The following is a 6413-nucleotide window of genomic DNA, read 5'->3' on the forward strand; positions in this document are numbered from 1 at the left end:
TCATATATGCATTCTTGAGTCCTAGACCTTTCCGACAATACATAGTTTCTCATGATAAAAACAATATTTTGGATGAAAATTATTAAGTAAACGTATGTGTACCGCCAGACATTGAGCAGTACATAAATGTTTCTTATGCACACTCTTGTCATTTATGAATCAATTATAAATATTGAAATATTTATTCTAGAGTCTTAGACCTTTCCAACAAAATAAGGTTTATAAGGTCACAATAAGATAAGTATTCACATGCATAATACTGAAGTAAATGTTTTTTTCCTGATGGAGGGACAACATTTTTAATGCATACTCTTGTAATTTATAACTCAGTCACTCTTTCTTCATAAATTATTCCATAAAGTACTGATCATATATTCCGAAAATATATAGTTTGTCATGATAAGATCAATATTTTGGATGAAAATTATTAAGTAAATATACGTGTACCACCAGACATTGAGCAGTACATAAATGTTTCTTATGCACACTCTTGTCATTTATGAATCAATTACTCTTCTTACATAAATTATTTTATAAAACAGTGATGAAATATTTATTTTAGAGTCTAAGAACTTTCCAACGACGTAAGATTTGTCACAATAAGAAAATAATTCACATGCATAACATTGAGCGATGTGAATAAATTGTTAGAGACACTGACAACGTTTAGTTTCATGAAAGTGTGTTCCAATTGTCATGGTGTATGTCCGCCACCTAGTGGCCATTTTCCAGTATTGAAGTCTGCGCAGTGTTGAGATCTAGATCGCCTAGTTTCGGTTCACAACGCGAACAAACTTTGCTTGGAGAAATCTAAACCTGTAAGTTTATTTACTCTCTGGTAGCGTTCATATTATGTGTTAACATGATATTGATTCTTTAATCAATATAAAACCATTTTAACACCTAAAAAAACGTGTCACAAAAGTTACCGTTTGGTCTTTGTTTTGACACACATGATATTTATGTTTTAAACTATTTTCTAAAACATAGCACTCAGGTATTTTTTCTTAAGTTTTAAAAACATTTTATTTTAGTTGCATATTTTTTTAAATATACGGTGTGGTTTTTAAAACGTTGTACTGCAACATTACCTAATTGTAACCAAAATGCAACGTTGTAAAAACGTTTTGTGTTTGCTGGGTTGCTATCTGGGAGGTTACCCTTCTCCTAAATGAAACTAAATGTGAATCTTCACATCAAACTTAAATTAGATTCTCATGTATTTTTGGCTTGTACTCAAAATCATCCTGTGATAGGGACACAAATTATTCTTTAAAACTGACAAGATTCAACACAAAACAACATCAGAGAACATTTAAAATATTTATTTGAATATGTATCGACCCACAAAGTAATTTCAATCAATTAAAGTTATGAAAAGAACAAACAACAACAGCAAGTACTCCAAAGAAAACTCTAAAAAAAGATAAATGTGTTCGATTTAATTTACTATCGTTTAGTAGGCTATAATCCACATTAGTTAGCAAAAACATGGCCATTGAGAAATGGTTTTTATAAAATCACATACAAAAAAATAAGTTAATCCCACATAAACAGTGTAACATCTAAAGGCGTCAAAAGTGCATTCCACTTTATTGCGAAATAATTCAGCAAACTAGGAAAGAGCACACAACACATGACAGTCTAAAAGCCACGCCCACCGCCAAACAAACTATGAATATTCACACTGGAACAGTTTTCCACAGGAACTCTGAGGTAATGTTAACATTAAATGTTAAAAGCGTTTTGTTGTTTAAAACAGTCACATGCAGCAAACATCAAGTGTTAATCTTAATATTTTCAGAATTTTAAGTTAGACGTTTGGTTATTTCCATGACTTTAAGCGATCACTTAACTGACAACTAAAAACAAAGCGAATATATCATTGTTAGCAACAACTTGGTATATTGTGGCTAAAATCTGGAAATATAGTTTGACACTTGATCGATCGTCTCTGTGGTAACGTTAGTTTTTATTGGAAGAAAACTCTGTTCATAGTCTTCAAGTGATTATTCATGACAAGAGTAAAGAAATGATGCTTTTATAAACAGTGTGCAAGTTCAGTTACAAGTGTCTATGTGACCAGTTCTTTTGTACCTGAAGGCACCACTTCAGCACAGTAAAGTAAGTAAAAAGTTATCAAGCAATTATTAAAGAGCAGTAACAAAAAAGTTTTTCAGTAACAAAATAACAACAAATATAAATGGAACAGGTACTAATAGGCTGTCAGAAAGCCTGCCTTAGGAACTAAAGTGTTTTTAGTGTTTCCTAGACGGACCAGTATTAGTGTAACCTATCAGTAAAGGTTTCATTCTTTGCTAATGTTGCTGCTCCTGTCCCGTAATGTGTTTATTTATTACAAGTGAGTTTGCACAATGTTGAGATCAGTGTTATATCTGCTATCGCTGTTTCGAATGTTTACATTGTTCCGCTTTAGCGGTTATTTGCGGACGTGATTGGCACGATGTTTCTAAGCTAACGCTACATGTAGCTGCTACAAACGAGTTTGCACATTAATACTTGTGATAATATTGTAACAGATTTTATTTGAGTTTTCTTCTTTTGGAATACTGAGACCAATCGCATTGCAGTAAGTGTGTGTGTGTGCAATACTGTTTTCCCCTCGGGGCTCGCCGTACTTGGGGAGTGGGCATGCGCACTGGGAACTAAAGTGCGGTGTTATTACATGTGCGATCTCTTAATAAAGGCGAAGAGTTATGTACCAGAAGAAAGCAGCAGTTTTTATTTTATGCACCACAAGTTATAGGCGAACCTACATAAACGCTCGGTTACAATATATTACCCTAAATATTATTATATGTGTTGTTCATTGTATTAGCGCCATGGAGATGTAGGTTATACATTTGTACTGTGCATATTTGCATTACAAGCGCTATTGGCTATGCTAACAATGTTAGCGATGGTTATTGATAATGTGTAATTGTTATTATTTCCCTTGTAGAACAAACCCACATGTTGAATCATAGTGGCGACAGGAATACATATGATTGCCAAGCAAAGCCTCAATGTTTTCCTTCACTCTTGATTCTCTGACAGGTGTTGTGCCGTGAAAGGCACCCAGTCGCGGGAACGCGCATTTGCTGAAATTCTTCTAAATATAAAAGGCGGAAACTGCAATGCTGTTTAAATCCACTAGATGCCCTCAGTGTGTTAAATTACAGCAATAACACCCTCGAAGCAGTTATAAAATGCAATTGCTTTTATAAAACGGTTACTGCATACGCGTAGCATAGTTTCATAAATACCAATCAGGCATTTAATAATTTTATAAAGCAATTATAATTAAAAATTATTTTATAATTTTATTAAGCCATACAAATCAGGACCAGAATTGGCAGGATTTTTTTGCCCATTAGCTTGTAAAAACTGACATCTACTGTGTAACAATTTACGTGCACAGAGCAAGTTTACTGCTTTTCAGGACAAATCAACTAATTTAAATGAGCCAGTCTGCACCCCCCCCCCCCCCATATCTCCCACTAGGAATGTGTCACAAGCATGAAACTCCCCCCATTAGACTGTATAAGTTCTATAACCATACATTCATAATTATTTCATGCTGGGGCGAACACGAGCAAATTTAAGAGGGGGGTGCTTTTCACGACAAGTCTTGGATCTTTCAATGTATAGTTTTTCATGATTAGATTACAATTTGTATGTGAAATATAATATAAACTCAGATGTACGGTGATATGGGACGACGAAAGTTTTAAACATATTCGCCTCAACTCTTCTTCTGGGAAAGCATACACAAAGCATTAATTGCAATTTAGTTCTAATTATTACAAGAAACCTTTTTTAATTTCGTTTGTAATTTAAAAAAAATCTGTAAAAACATCTTGATAACAAAAGAAACAATCTAGGAATTAAATAAAATATAACTCATAAAATGTTCAAGGCTTGCATTGTCAGAAAAGTGAAAAAGAAACATTTCCAAGATACTTTGACAAACACAAGTTAAACATAAACTACTTGGCACAGGTAGTAAAACAAATATTGCAGCAAGGGACACTTTTACTGGCATGCAGGACACAAGTAATCCACATCCACTGGAGGGCTCTGTACACAATCATGGTGGTACCACCTTTCACATCCGTCACAGCAAACCTGGGAAAACAGTGACATTTAGTGGTACATGTTTTGAATTATAGGGTATTTCTAAAAATAGGTGATATGTGAATAAACTGATTTTTAATATTCTTACTATTCCTTTAATTTAAGAAGTTCTCAACAACATAATCTTGTGTTCTGACTACAATAGGATTTCCTACATCACACCTTGTTCAATAGAGAGTAATCACATAAAATCAACATTAATAATGAATACATTAATAGATGATGTAGAAAGATGTGATTACTACTGCAATCGTACATTTTTTTTGTATATTTTGTAATGTGAATAACCCACCCATTGTGTTTTACCCTTGTCCTCCATCCCACAATAAAAGCACAAGCCGCTTAGATCATCTGGTAAGACAAACAGTATTCAACAAATAAATTCAGACTAACACAGTTTGCATTACACAGCAAAGATTCACTAGCACAGAGCTGCATTTTTATGATAAGCCTATTAATTGCATAAAACCAACAACATGAATTGATTAACATGCTGAGCAAAAAAATAAACAGACCAGATTCTCTGAGGAGGGAAGTAGCTCAAGTCTCAAGCCTCATCTTGTCCACTGCCTTCTGTGAGGTGTGAATATTTATCACCTCCCCCTGTAAAATGTTCTCTGCAAACTAAAGCCAAGTTTGATTAGCAAAATGGCACAATCCATGCACTGTGTCAACCAACACTAGGAAAATACCTAAATGTACTTGTTACTTTATGAATGAATGGCATCTACACTAATATTTGTTTGTATGTTTCATTCTTATTCCAAGGTCACTGTAGTCATCTTGATCTAGTTTGTATCGAGTCCAGATGACCACTGTAGTCACCTAGATACAATCCTTATTCAAACAATGAAGTGACCACAACAGCACTGACAACTAGACGAGTCTTAAAGACAAATCGCCTGTGAAGACTTTGTCACTAGATGTCCACCTGCACAAAACCTCAGCTAAAACACGAGAACCAGACCAGTCCTCTGCAAAAAGGACTCCGTTCACCTGTAAAACTGAATGAATATTATGAATGATATCAAACCACAAGAGAATTTCATTTAGCTGGATTATGACATAACTGTTGTATTTTCCACTGTTTTGCACTCTATCTACCATTATCTATCTAGCAAATAAGGAATTGCACAAAAATATGATGGCTGTTATTGTGGTTTGCTCATTTTATTGAAGATTATGCACAGCATTGGTTATAGCCTAAAATGTATATTAACTGTAAATTTATTCCTCAATCAAATTAAAAAAGTTTTACTTAAGGATCAAAAAGGATGTTGATTCAGGAATGTTGTGCTTAATGAAATCACTGAACCCCTTTCACAAACAGTTTGGCCTATGTATGTCCTCTTACATTTTTATCAGTCAATTAGGTACATTTCTTGAATCATCCTTAAGATTTGCAAACCAGAGAAATTGAACATTAACCATTAAGTAATCCCAATAGAGCAGTGCCTTGCAGCCACCTAGAGGCGGTTTTGTTTTTATATATTCAGTCACTTTGCATAAAAATCACAGAGTAGTAATTCGTTAGCACTAATCATTCTTGCTTTTCAACTAGGCCAATCTAGCTCTTTATGTAATTGTAATTGTGTTAGTAGTGAAGAAATAAATTAGATGACTAACTTGTAAGACTAGTCTAAGTGGTTTATGCATCTGGCCCCTGGTATTAAAGGGCTCTGGTTTATAGCTTGCTAGAAATTCATAATTGATTTTTTTATAACATAGGAATTCAAAACATAATTGAGTGTGTGTCCAAAAACACATATATCACATGTGATCATATGTGTTTTTTGCACCTGAGAATTTCGTGTGTCTTCTCTGTATGGGTTAAAGGAGCAAATGTCACATTTTTTGCCTCTTTACAAAACAATGTCTTCATAGGTGTATAAAGACCTTACATAATGAACCGTTGTGTTTGTTTTACTTGGAATAAGTTATTTTTTATCTACATACATAACAGGCTCCATAGACGGATTTCGCCATATTTAGCAGCTATGTTTTGAACAGTAGCCCTAAACGGAAAAAACAGCTCTACAATCACGTTTCTTATATGTTGTAGCATGCAAGAAATATAGCTGAAATCAGTGAATAGAAAACACTGACACAAGTATAGAAATGTAACAATAACTTTTGCAATAGCATACAGGTTAAATGGATACCACGTCAAAATATTTTCTTAGGGTTGAACTTCGTTTTATCCCTTACTATTGATAGAAAACGTAATTCGCTCTGACTATGCCGGGCCCTTTCTGCAGTGTATTTATATCTGTATG

The 6413-nt window shown here is 34.0% G+C and overlaps 1 long non-coding RNA gene across 1 annotated transcript; it reads left to right on the top strand.

Annotated features, from left to right (window-relative positions):
• The first annotated feature begins 1659 nt into the window (after positions 1–1659).
• LOC306902374 lies at positions 1660–6046 on the top strand. The gene is made up of 2 exons (XR_013787438.1): positions 1660–1716; positions 4906–6046. It is a non-coding gene; the product is annotated as an uncharacterized lncRNA (long non-coding RNA).
• Positions 6047–6413: the final 367 nt, after the last annotated feature.

This window comes from Barbatula barbatula, assembly GCF_947034865.1.
Source record: "Barbatula barbatula genome assembly, chromosome: 13".
Lineage (NCBI taxonomy): Eukaryota > Metazoa > Chordata > Actinopteri > Cypriniformes > Nemacheilidae > Barbatula > Barbatula barbatula.